This window comes from Pan troglodytes, chromosome X, assembly GCF_028858775.2.
Source record: "Pan troglodytes isolate AG18354 chromosome X, NHGRI_mPanTro3-v2.0_pri, whole genome shotgun sequence".
In the NCBI taxonomy this organism is placed as follows: Eukaryota; Metazoa; Chordata; class Mammalia; order Primates; family Hominidae; genus Pan; species Pan troglodytes.
In genome coordinates this window covers 4107503-4119655 of record NC_072421.2, presented here as the reverse complement: position 1 = coordinate 4119655, position 12153 = coordinate 4107503, and the positions used below count along the sequence as shown (strand labels likewise).

General features: G+C 39.8%; 1 non-coding gene across 1 annotated transcript; it reads right to left on the bottom strand.

Moving 5' to 3' along the window:
- Positions 1-7199: 7199 nt before the first annotated feature.
- On the bottom strand, positions 7200-7304 carry LOC112207151 (U6 spliceosomal RNA). The gene has a single exon (XR_002941618.1). It is a non-coding gene; the product is annotated as a U6 spliceosomal RNA (small nuclear RNA).
- Between the last annotated feature and the right edge of the window lie 4849 nt (positions 7305-12153).

Genomic DNA, 12153 nt, shown 5'->3' with positions numbered 1-12153 from the left:
CAAATGTATTATCATTTTCATTACATTAAACTGGTCTCTTGAGTTTTGAACTTCCTGAGTTTTCTTCCATTTCTCAGTCTTGATATTCCGCAGGATGTAATCTGACATTTGCCACTTCCTAAGAAACTTTACCTACATCAAGGCAGGTTTTCATGTCTATGCAATTCATCATAATTTTACTATATTTCGCATGCTTTTGCATTAAGCCTGTTTCAGAAATAGCAATTATCTCTCCTCCAGGAGTCCTTATCCCTCTTTGGATGAGCAATATTTTTTCTCTGTTGACAGGATTTGTTAAAAAGGAGGTTTAGTGGAGTGGACATCACTCAGAAACCATTGTTCTCTTTCTTTCTTTCTTTCTTTCTTTCTTTCTTTCTTTCTTTCTTTCTTTCTCTTTCTTTCTTTTCTTCTTTCTTTCCTTCCTTCTTTCTTTCTTTTTTTTGAGGTGGAGTCTCACTCTATCACCCAGGCTGGAGTGCAGTGGTGCAGTCTCGGCTTACTGCAGCCTCTGCCTCCCTGGTTCAAGCAATTCTCTTGTCTCATCCTCCAGAGTAGCTGGGATTACAGGCACATGCTACTGTGCCCGGCTAATTTTTGTAATTTTAGTAGAGATGGGGTTTCACCATGTTGGCCAGGCTGGTCTCAAACTCCTGACCTCAAGTGACCTGCCCTCCTTACCCTACCAAAGTGTTGGGATTACAGGCGTGAGCCAGTGCACCTGGCCCATTGTTCTTTTTCTAGTTTTCTGGTTGTGTGAGTGTTCACCCCATGGTCAATCCTTCATTGCAACTCCTTGGGCATTAATGAGGATCCATTTTATGTCTCTTTTCTACTCTCTTTCCCCCCCCCCCGGCTTTCTTGGCCCATTTGGGCTGCAATTATAAATTTCCTCAGACTGGAAAATGTATAAACAATTGAAATTTGTTTCGATTGTGAAGCCTCACACTTCTGGCAGCTGAAAGTTCAAGATTAAGGTGCCAGAAGATTTGGTATCTGATCAAGGTTCTCTGCTTCGGAGATGGTGCCTTTTTGTTGTGTCCTTCCATGGTGGAAAGGACGAGGGAGCTTTCTGGGGTCCCTTTTCTAAGGATACTCATCCCATTCATGAGGCTCCACCCTCAGAATCTCATCACCTCCCAAAGGCCCCACCTCATAACACCATCTCCTTGGGAATTAGGATTTCAACATATGAATTTAGGGGTAACACAAACTTTCAGACCATAGCACTGGTTTACTGTTCTTTAGGGTTGGGGGAAAGTGGTTTGCAGATTACTTCTCCATGGCCCTTCATTTTCCTTCTGCCAAATTCTGAATGGGATAAATTCTGTGAAGTTTGGGTAATACTGTGGTATTCTGCCTAATGATATGGGTTTTCCTTGGAGATCTGTGGGTTTATATGCCCAGTCTCCTGCTACCATCCTATCTAGAAGTTTGTTTGTATTTTTATATTTGTTTATTTATATTATATATATGGAAATTGTATTCTTATTTTTATTCTGTGCCCAAAATACAGTAGAACTCCCTAAACATTTGTCTCTTAATTTAATTTGGAAAAGACATTTTATTTCCAGAATGAGAAAAATTTTATTTGCTCTAGAAGTAGCACCAATCTTTCTTAGTGCTATCTGCTTATCCAATATTTCTTATTTTTTGAGACAGAGTCTCGCTCTGTCGCCCAGGCTAGAGTGCAGTGGCTCAATCTCGGCTCACCACAACCTCCGCTTCCCGGGTTCAAGCGATTCTCCTGCCTCAGCCTCCCGAGTAGCTGGGATTACAGGCACATGCCACTGTGCCCAGCTAATTTTTGTATTTTTAGTAGAGACGGGGCTTCACCATGTTGGCCAGGCTGGTCTTGAACTCCTGAGCTCAAGTGATCCACCCGCCTCAGCCTCCGAAAGTGCTGGGGTTACAGGCATGAACCACTGCGCCTAGCCTTTTCCAATATTTCTTATTAAATCTCTTATAGTTTTTATAAAACGTTCAACCCTAAAAGAAATAAGTAACAGAATTTTTAAAATTCCGTGGTGCAAATAAACAGCAGACTGATGAAACATCTTGTTCTAGCTTTTCTGCCTTAAAAATTGCATGAATTCATTTTTGTTTCTTTCCACTGTGGCCATTTTAGTTTAAGCCTCCATCCTCAGCTTCCTGGCTCTACGGGAAGAACCCCCTGTTCCTCTCATTATAAACTTCCTCCAAACTATTCTCCATTTATAACCCATCAAAGCCTTTGAAATCATAAATTACTCTCTATAATCTCTTCGTTTTGCACTTAGAATAAGAGAAAAATAATAATAATAATAACAAAGTACCAACACTTTTCCAAGTCTCACAAAGCCCTAAATAATCCTGTCCTTGTCCAACCCTCTGGCTCACACTGTGCCACTCCTCTTTTGTTCCCGAGAAAAGGTAATTTTCTTGAACAGTAAATAACAGACAAGATGAATGGGAAAATATCCCATTACACCCTTATGCTCAAGAGAAAATATGACAAGTTTTGATGAGATCCTTCTGGCTAAAAGGTTGCTAATGATAATGAAAACAAAAGGGGACATTACTTCAACACATGCAATTTGCTAAAGAGAAAAATAAAACAAAAAAAAATTTTGCAGGAGTGTTCTTTTCTCCAAATTGATGCCATATAGATGTAATTTGGCGTGTCCAATGCAGTGACCTCTGTGGGCCAGGACACCGAGATGAAGACCTTGGGAAAAAGAGCTCCAGGGCTGGATCCCTGAGAAAATGATTACACAACATATAAATGTGGTTAATGCCTTTAACCGCAAACAGCTGTCTCCTACATCTGTCCCTCTCCAACCAATGGGTGATGGTCAGCAGCTTGCCAATCCTAGGTGTGGTTTGTTCAGACAAGGACATCCATCTGACTTTATTATAAACTAATCTTAGGAAGGGCAAAGGCCATATTGAAACAGAAAGCCCCAATATCCGAGAGGCCGCTTTCAAATATTTCCCCGCCTTGGCTTTTGTGTTGTTTCCAGCGATTTTTTCCTAAGAATGCCTTTCGCAGCACCATCTGTTTCCCTATCAGTTGCAACGCCAGGGCTTGAAGCCTGCACATGTCTTTCATCGATGTTGCAGGAGGCTCCCAATTGCACAAAAAACTTGAATGAATTCCCTACCCCGGAAAATCTGAAAATGTGGATTCTCATTTGCAGAAAGAAGCGTGCATTGCTAGATATTATCAATACAAAAAATGAAATCCACAAAAACATTTCAAAAGGCTATTTGTACTGGAGTCATCTATGACCAATAATGCTGGTTTTAGGGATGGAAAACGTTCGTGCATTCTCAAGCACAGCACATTCTTCTTTCTTTCAAGAAGGGAACATTTAGAAGAGACTGTCTTGAAGCCCAAGTTAATTGGGCTTTTGCTCGACTAACCTATAGGAAGTTCCTTTGGGGCCTGTGAAATGATTAATAAATGCAATGAACACAAACAAATATGTAAGGTGCGGGTTTCAAAAATACAATTATGTAGAATAAGGTTTATGGAGATATGGCTCAGCACCATGGCTCATGCCTGTAATGCCAACATTTTGGGGAGCCAAGGTGGGAAGATGGCTTGAGCCCAGGGGTTCTAGACGAGCCTGGGCAATATAGTGAGGCCCCATCTCTACTAAAAATAAAAATTTTTTAAATTAGCTAGGCATGGTGAGACGTGTCAGTGGTCCCAGCTACTTGGGAGACTGAAGCAGGAGAATTGCTTGAGCCCGGGAGGTCAAGGCTGCAATGAGCTATGATCATGCCACTGTACTCTAGCCTGGGTGACAAGAGTGAGACCCTGTCTCCAGAAAAATTAAAAAAAAATAAGTAAATCAAAAGGTTTATAGAGATACAAGAAGGGGAGTTGTTTGGAATACAATTTTTCCCTTTAGCATTTTCTCTCAGTTTTATAACAGTTTTGATATAGGATATGCTAAATACCTCAACTTCCATGTTTGACATATTAACATATGAGGGTCATTTCCTTAAAGCAAATGGAAATAAGAACTGCAGCACGTTGGTATGTGTCCTCAGTTCACAAAGAACATACACTTTACCGTTCAAAACATACGACATTGACACAATGCGAGCAGCCTGCATTCTTAGCTGAGGTTGCACCAACTCATAAACCCACAGAACTGTAAGGTAATGCTAACAAATACACGGTGAAGCCTCCCACAAGGCCTGTGAGCAGTGTTTGCTAAAATCAGCATGACTTGAGTTACAGGTACCTCTTTTGAAATTTGGTTGGCCTCCCAAGTTATAGAACTGAATACGTTTGCATAGGTTTATAGAACAATAGGACTAGGAAAAAACCTCAGGCCAAGCCATGTTTTTCCTAATTCTGTCTAGGAATAAATGCATAAATCCTAAAATACTTTTGAGACTTTGCAGTGTCACAATTTCTTATTAGGAGCTTGGACTTCTAACCACCTTCAAAAGATGTCTCAAGTATCATGGCTGATCCAATAGAGGTCAAAACACAAAACAAACTTAAAGGAAGCAAAAACCTGTCTACAATATCTTAAGATCCAGTGTAGAATTAATACTTTAAAATATATTTAGCAATTCGAGACCTGACTGGGCAACATGGTGAAACCCTGTCTCTGCAAAAAATATAAAAATTAGCTGGGCATGATGGTGAGTGTCTGTGGTCCCAGCTGCTGGGGAGGCTGAGGTTGGAGAATCAATTGAGCCCCCAGAGGCTAAGGCTGCAGTAAGCTGTGACTGTGCCATTGCACGGCAGCCTAGGCGAGTGAGACCCTGTCTCAAAAAATATATATAAATTTATAAATTTTATAAATATAGAATTATATATTATATATAAATTATATATAATATATAACAATATAGTATAAATAATATATGGTTTTATAAAGTTGTATAAAGTTTATACAATTTTTATAAGGTTTATACAGCTTTATAGGTATTTTATTTATACAAATAAAATATATATAATATGTAATAAATCACATATATAAAATTTATAAATTATATAGAAATATATGGACATATATGTCTAATTATAAATGTATATAAAGATATAATTATAAATATATATTTATAATTGTCTATTTATAGATATAAATATAATATTTATACATAATATATGTATACGTTTAGATATATTTAAATATAGCAGGGGAAACACTGTCATTTTTCGGGAGTTCACGTGATCCTGTTAAAGTTTCGATCAATACTCTTCGATCAATGGCTTCTGGTTTTCAGCAAATCAAGTGCATGCTTCCTGCTTTTGTGGTAAAGTCCTCAAACATGCGCCCCTGCCTACGTTCATGACTCCTGATTTCTGTACCCGACCCTTCACAACACCCACACTAAGTGGCTTGTCTTTCCACGCGCCGGCCCCACACCTTGCTTCCTTTACCACGTGGATGTCCTCACACTATTTGTTCTCTATGCGTTTGTGTGCAAATAAAATCCATTCTCTAATGCTGGGCATGCATGGGTCTTCCTCCATGAGATTTCGTGAAGGAAATCTTACATACTGCTGATATTGATTGCATTGATTGATCAATTCACAGTCCCAGAGACATATTCTATAGAGGAGATGAGTAAAAGACCAATTAACACGGACTTCCAGACTGTCTACCCCAAACGTTGCCTTCTTGAAAGAAGGATTTCGTAGAGAAAACTCTCCCCCCAGCTCTCTCTGTGTGTGGTTCATATACCTCCTAGCCAGGTACAAGGCATGCCACCTTGTAATGCTCCTTCCTGCCTTATTTCTCCCACATACTGTGGCCCTGCCTGCACCTGGCTAATGGGCCAACCCTCAAAGCTGCTGAAACGCCAGCCTAAGCCACACATAACGTAACCCATTTTCAGAACGGTCGTTCCAGACACGTGGTGCCCAGATGGGAGCCCCAATTTGAGCTTCCACTTTTAAAATTTGCTTCCACTGCAGAAATTAACATTCAAATAGCCAAAGCTTACAGGGAGCCTGTTTATAGTCAATACCATAGGTTAAGATTAGAGATGATCTAATTCCTTAACCATAGATGTATTCTCCAAACGCATGAGCACAGAAAGGAAAATAGTGTGCAGGCAGCTGTTAAATTGCTCCCCGATGACTTCCCCTCTGCCATGTGGACTCTCTTCCTTTGACATGGTCTGACTAGTCTTGTATTAAAAATAAAATCTCCGTTATATGAACAAAATACAAAATATTAATATATTTCAGACTCCAACTGAAATTTATGCTGGAATCTACACCACCGGCTCTCCTGGGTCTCCTGGGTCTCCTTGTAGATAGCAGATCAGTTTTCAGCCTCCATGATTGCCCAGGCTGCAGTGCAGTGGCACAATCACAGCTCATTGCAGCCTCGACTTCCCAGGCTCAAGTAATCCTCCAGTCTCAGTCTCCCTGAGTAGCTGGGACTACAGTCATGTGCGTGCACACCCAGCTGTGTATTTCCTCTTATAGGGATATAAAATTATGTCATTCATCTTCTTGTTGACTTCTTGTAACCACCATGAAAGCATGACTCTTGTCTGTCTTATCCTCTTCCCCATCTCCAGAACTTGGCACATACTAGCAAGCTCTACAATTAGTTGTTGCATAAATGGCAAATGAAGGAATATTGCATTCTCTGCCTAGAAGTCCCTGCCCCCTCTCCCTTCCCCAGAAGAAAACTTCTTACTGGCTAAGATGCTGTTCTAACCTCAGTGCTTCCAAAGGAGCCTCAGCAGGTCAAGGTCTATCACTTCATACATATTTATCCCCAAATTTCAGATATTATTTGGCTCAAGGAATGCACTGCAAATATTTACAGAATGAACCATTGAAGCAAGAAAAGAAACCTGCATGAGCAAATTCTCTGTTTCTGTTATAAGAGGCTGTGCCATTCAGCTATTGGCACATAACAAAGAATCCCAAAATGCAGTGGGTTAAAAAAAAATCTATGTTATATACTCACTGTTATATGGGACAAAAATTCAGGCTGTACTCAATGGGTGCTTCTGAGATCTACCAAGCAGAGGCCCAGAATGATGCTGAGAATGCTGCAATGCAATTGGCAGCTTCCATGACAAATAATTTTCTGGCCCCAAATGTCAATAGTGCGAATGTTCAACAACAAAAACCTACTTCCTCTAAGTCTGAGTTTATTAGGTACATTTCTTTTCTTTTTTGACTTTATTTTACGTGTGTGTGTGTGTGTGTGTGTGTGTGTGTGTTTTAAATAATGAGATGCTTCACGAATTTACCTGTCATCCTTGTATGGGCCTTGCTAATCTTATCTGTATCATTCCAATTTTAGTATATGCGCTGCCAAAGCAAGCACATTAGGTACATTTTTATCTTCCAAGTCACTGCAGGCTACAGTTTTGCTCTTCCAACACAACATACCACTGGTTACCATTTTTTTTCTAGCCTTTGGTAGCAGTTACCTTACTATTTTCCCAACCTTCATTCACCACTCAGTTTCAAAGCCAATGAAGCATGTTTTAAGCTTTTGTATGAGAGCAACCCTCCACCCACTTCAGGTATGAATTTCAGGATCTGTTACCTATTTTTTTGGTATAAAATCAACTACAAGTTTAGTGCCTCAATATCACAAACATTGTATTTGCTCATATGTTTGTGAATCAATAACTTGGACTGGGTTCAGATGGGCAGTTCTTCTGTTGGTCTTGCCTGGGGTCTTTCTTGCAGCTTCCATTATCTGGCAGCTTGATGAGCCTGGATGGTCTAAGGTACATTCATGAACACGTCTGTTGGGCGGTCTTGTCTGTCAGCCTAGAGTACTGAGGCCACCCCATATGAAGAAGTCAGGGTAGCCTTTTTGAGATGAGTCACCATGAGAAAGATTCAGCTGACAGTCAGCACCAATGGCCAGCCATGTGAATAGGCTCCCAGCTTACACCATCCATTTTCAGTCAAACTATCAGAGGACTGGGACCACATAAGGGACCTTAAGGGAGACCCACAGAAGAACCATCCAGCTGAGCTCAGCCTGAAATTTGTGACCCAAGAGTGATGCACAAATAAAATGGTGCTTGTCTTTAGCTACTAAGTGTTGGGAGTGTTTGTTACCCAGCAATAGATAATGGATATGGGTCCTTAACTAACAAATAGATTACCTCATGCAAATGTGGAAACTCCCACTCCTGTATTTATAATTAATTCCAACATGGAAAAGAAGCTCACTGTTGATTCTGTGGGGCTAAAACTGATGAGAAGGTAGTAGAAAGCCAGTGAGCAAGTGGTGGCTGGTTTGAGCTAAAGTGCCTCCTCAGGGAAGCATACCCTTCCTAAACTGCTGCATTGTGGGTCTGAACCAAGGCGAGCTTGGGTTTCTGAGGGGAGTTCCCTTACAGTAGGAGAAGTTACACACAGTGAAATAGACTTACAGTCACTTGTTGCTGAATGATGGGGATACATTCTGAGAAATGCATCACTGGGTGATGTTGTTGTGCAAACATCCTAGAGTGCACTTACACAAACCTAGATGGTCTAGCCTACTACACACCTAGGCTATATGGTGTAGCCTGTTGATCCTATGCTACAAACCTGTACAGCATGTTCCTATACTGAATACAGTAGGCAATTGTAACACAAATCACTAGGCAACAGGAATTTTTCAGCTCCATTATAATCCTGTGGGACCATCGTTTTATATGCTGTCCATCATTGGCCATACGTTCTGTGGCAGTGCATGACTGTATCTGTTTTAGATAGGATTTCCTTTGTTTGTAACTTTGTTACCAGGAAGGGGGGTCCCGATTCAGACCCCAAGAGAGGGTTCTTGGATCTTGTGCAAGAAAGCATTGGAGGTGAGTCCATAAAGTGAAAACAAGTTTATTACAAAAGTAAAGAAATAAAAGAATGGCTACTCCACAGGCAGAGCAGCCCCAAAGGCTACTGGTTGTCCATTTTTACCGTTATTTCTTGATTTTATGCTGAACAAGGGGTGGATTATTCATGAGTTTTCTGGGAAAGGGGTGGGCAATTCCGGGAACTCAGGATTCCTCCCCTTTTAGATCATATAGGGTAATATCTTGACATTGTCATGGCCTCTGTAAACTGTTAGAGCGCTCACGAGAGTGCCTTTCAGCATTTTAATGTATTATAATTAGCATATAGTGAGCAGTGAGGACAACCAGAGGTCACTCTTATAACCATCTTGGTTTTGGTGGGTTTTGGCTGCCTTCTTTACCGCATGCTGTTTTATCAGCAAGGTCTTTATGACCTGTATCTTGTGCTGACCTCCTATCTTATCCTGTGTCTTAGAATGCCTAACTTCCTGGGAATGCAGCCCAGTAGGTCTCAGCCTCATTTTACCCAGCCCCTATTCAAGATGGAGTTGCTCTGGTTCAAATGTCTCTGACCACTTGAATTTGATACAGTAAAATGCCTTTGCTGCGTAATCTATGGTGGTTTCTCAGATATTACAGTCTCATTGGATTTTCAAACAATGAGCACTAACCATGTACATAGTCAAGGCTTGTGTGAAGAATGAAGGCATTACATTATGTGTTTGCATACCACATTTTGACTTTTGCTAGAAAGGGCCAATCTGAACTATAATTGAGATTTTTAAACATTTTTGTTTGGGGGTAATTGATTTTCTTTCATTAATCTTCTAGCTTGCATCCTTCATTCTCCTAGAAGTTAAAAGCATATATAATCTAAGGAAGATTCAGTCTGTCTGTTTTTGATTTATTTTATAACTCATTGAGTATTTTTTATATGTACAAGAAGTATTCTGAGACTACTTAATATACTATTTTGATCTTTCTTCTTTTAAAGCATGAAGCTATATATATATGTGTATATATATACATATATATATATATATATTTTTTTTTTTTTCCCCCTAAGGGTAGGAATCTGGAAGAGATTTCAGTGATGATCAAAACAGCAAACTCACGAGTTTTGAATGGTTTCTAAACTTGGAAAAAAGAACTCTCTGAACCTTCTTTCCTTTAGAAGAAAATCAGATTTTGACTCCTTGGCCTTGCACAAATGCTTATTTTTTTCTTCAATTCACCTGAGATTTAATCTTATATGATGCTTTGCTTTTCCTTCCAATTATATTTAACCTTGTTGAAACATTTCAAAAATATACAAATAATCTAAAAGATCATTTTAAACTTTCTTTCCCCCGGCACAGGGAAATACTTTAAAAATATGGTTTAAATTGGGTGATGATTTTCTAGAAAAATTTCATCGCAATCAGAAGGAAAGAATTGAGCAAATTGAGGGAAACATAGGGAAATGAAAATTAAGTTTACAGTTCTTTCTACATAAGTAAATGTAAAATTAAGTTTACAGTTCTTTATACGTAAGTCAATAAAAAATTAGCAAATATTAGTAAAATTCCCCCAAAGCTCCCCACCCCCAGTAAATGCATATGTGTGTGTGCAAGAAGCATTATAATGAAACACTTAACTTCCTTTGCCCTGAACTAGAACCAGATGCCTTGGGAGGGGGTTGAGGCAGGCTGGCTGAGGGACTTGTAAGTTACGCTAAAGGGATTTTTAGAAATCAGTTGCTTTTTCCCATCTCCTTTCAGCAGTTTTCTGGAGCTGGAAATAAAGAAAAACCCCTACCCCTGACTTACTGGACCTTAGGAGTTAAAAATCACCACCTTCCTTTATCATTCCTTCATTGGCAGTTGTAAAGGGAACTAAGTAGTCTATTCATTTACTCAAACATTTATTGGGTGCTACCATTTACCACCATTGCGCCAGGTATGGAGGAAAACCAGAGAGGAAGACCCCTGAGCCTCCAGGTGCTTTTGATGTGTGTGGTGGGGGAGTGGACACGTAAACAATCATCATGGACTTGGTGTGTGGTGGGGGAGTGGACACGTAAACAACAATCATCATGGACTTGGTGTGTGATGGGTGCAGGGGACAGGGAGGAGCCTCAGGGAAGCTGGGCTGGCCAGGGGGCAGGCAGAAAGTGGTGCTGGGATGAAGAGACAGAGGCGGCGAAGAAAGCTGTTCCCAGAAACACCCCCTAGGAGTGATTAGATTGGAAGGGTGGGTAAGAAGTGAATGAGGCCAGTCAGTGAATGTCCTTGTTTACCACGTCACCCATTTAAAAAAAATGTTTCATTTTAAATATTTGTACATTTTACAAATCTCTATCAATCTTTCTCTGTGTGTATCAACATGCATATAATATATGACAATAGAGATGAGAATAAATAGAAGAGATAGATAAAAATATGTTATAATAGATGACAGAGAGCTTAAATAGATTAGACTGTCAGATAGATAATGATAGATGATACATATATTCAATAGGTAGATGGATGGGTAGATACATAGACAGATAAATATATAGATAATGATAGATAATAGATTCAGTAGATGAATGGATGGATGGATAGATAGATTCAATAGATAGATGGATGGATGGATAGATATATGATAGATACATAGGTAATGGTAGATGATTAGAGTCAATAGATGGGTGGGTGGGTAGATAGGTATGTGATAGACAGATAAGGATAGATGATAGATTCAGTAGATGGATGGATAGATGATAAATAGCTAGCTAGCTAGATAGGTACATTCAATAGATGAATGGATGGATAAATGGATGAATGGATGGATGGTTATAGAAAGATGATGGATAGATGAATAGATAAATAGACAGGTAGGTAGATTATGTTGACTTATAATTTTATTTTTCTAGTAACTTTCTGAGGAATGTCTAATTTATCTGTTTTCCCACAGTCATTACAGCACTATTCACAATAGCCAAAATATGGAGTCAACCAAAGTGTCCATCAGTGGATGAACGGGTAACGAAAATGTGATTTGTATGCACAATGGAATGCTATCAAGTCTTAAAGAAGGAAGTGTTGGCATTTGCAACAACATGGATGAACGTGGAGGACATTTTGTTAAGTGGAATAAGCCAGGCACAGAATGACACATACTGCATGATCTCATATGTGGAATCTTTGTATTCTTTAGTTCAAGATTCTCAATGTGGGTGCTGTTGACACTTGAGGCTAGAGGATTCTCTGTGGTGTGGCCATCCTCTGCACTCATAGGGTGTTGAGCAGCATCCCTGGGCTCCACCCACCAGATGCTGGCCACATCCACTCTCCAATGATAATAACTCAGAATGTCTCCAGACATTGCAAATGGCTCCTGATGGTTTGAAAGTCA